The following is a 1409-nucleotide window of genomic DNA, read 5'->3' as shown; positions in this document are numbered from 1 at the left end:
TGTTTACATCCCTTTTAATTCATCTTGCTTGTTTACTTCCATTGCTAGTTAGTTTAGTGATCTTCTATTTCAAACCCCAAATTATGACACCCTTAGACACCACTAATTGCAATAGAAAATCTCATCTCAATTCCCGTCCCTTGGGATCCGACCTTTACTTGCCTCTTTACTAATTGTAGAGTTGTTTGTGAAGTTATAAATTGTGTTTTGGTCTAGGTGCTCCTAACGACAAGTACTGAAAACTAAACCCCATCGGGGATCACGACCAAAAATGGCGCCGTTGTGGGATAAGTGTTAACTTGATTTAGATTTTCTTATATTGTTATTAGTTGTGTCTTTCTTTGCCTTGGGGAAGTAAAACTCCTCAAGGTTTGTTCTAATTATTTTCGAGTTGTTTGATATTTTGCATGTCTAGAAGATCACAAGGTAACTTGTTGCCCTTTGATCACGAAATTGAAAGGACTTTGACAACCAATAGAAGACTTGGTAGGAGAACTTTGAGAGGTATATTGGTGAGGTTATTCAACCAAATACTATTGAGTTCATCAACCCTTTTGCAAGAGAAGGTGAGGAGAACCCAACACAAAATCAACCCACAATGCCTAAGTTTTCATCACATTCCGTACCAACCGAGGAGAACCTAACCATTGGTACTCCCACACCACAACATCTAACCGGAAATTTCATTGCCAAATCCGCATTTATCCAATTAGTCGAAAGAAGCCAATTTGGGGGGTTGCCTAGTGAAGACCCTCATTCTCGTATGGAGACTTTTTGTGACTATTGTGATGCTATTTCTCAAACCGGTGTAACTCAAGACCAAATTCGATGGGTCTTATTTCCTTTTTCTCTAATTGGCACCGCGAAATAATGGTTGAAAGGCCTTGATAAGGCTACTCTCGGAATTGATTCTTGGAAGAAATTGGCTCTAGCTTTCTACAAAAAGTTCTATCCACCGGAAAAGACTAACATACTAAGAGCTCAAATTACGGGCTTTAAGCAAAGGGATGAAGAATCGTTGTATGAAGCTTGGGAGCGATTCAAGGGAATTTGTCGCTCATGTCCTCATCATGGACTTAGCGAGTGGTTCTTGGTACAACAATTTTGGAACGGTCTTTATGAAGATTCAAGAAATATTCTCAAAGTGGGATCAAATGGAATGTTCACCGAAGTTGATGACAATCAAACTTGGAACAAGATTGAGGAAATGGCGGTCCATAACTCACAATATAGTAGACCTCGCAAGGCTACTAGAGGAGGAAAGCATGAAGTGGACTCCGTTACTCAATTGGGTGCTCAACTTAGTGCTCACATTGATACCATCAATTTGAAGTTTGAAAAAGCTATGGCTAAACTTGAAGAAGCCTCAAAATCCCCAAAGCATCATGTTAATGCCATGACGGCATCTT

The 1409-nt window shown here is 39.7% G+C and overlaps 1 non-coding gene across 1 annotated transcript; it reads right to left on the bottom strand.

Annotated features, from left to right (window-relative positions):
• Nucleotides 1-970: 970 nt before the first annotated feature.
• Nucleotides 971-1077, bottom strand: LOC141654278 (small nucleolar RNA R71). Its single transcript, XR_012547839.1, has one exon. It is a non-coding gene; the product is annotated as a small nucleolar RNA R71 (small nucleolar RNA).
• Between the last annotated feature and the right edge of the window lie 332 nt (nt 1078-1409).

This window comes from Silene latifolia, chromosome 4 (genome assembly GCF_048544455.1).
Source record: "Silene latifolia isolate original U9 population chromosome 4, ASM4854445v1, whole genome shotgun sequence".
NCBI classification, from domain to species: Eukaryota; Viridiplantae; Streptophyta; class Magnoliopsida; order Caryophyllales; family Caryophyllaceae; genus Silene; species Silene latifolia.
This window is presented reverse-complemented; position numbering and strand designations above follow the sequence as displayed.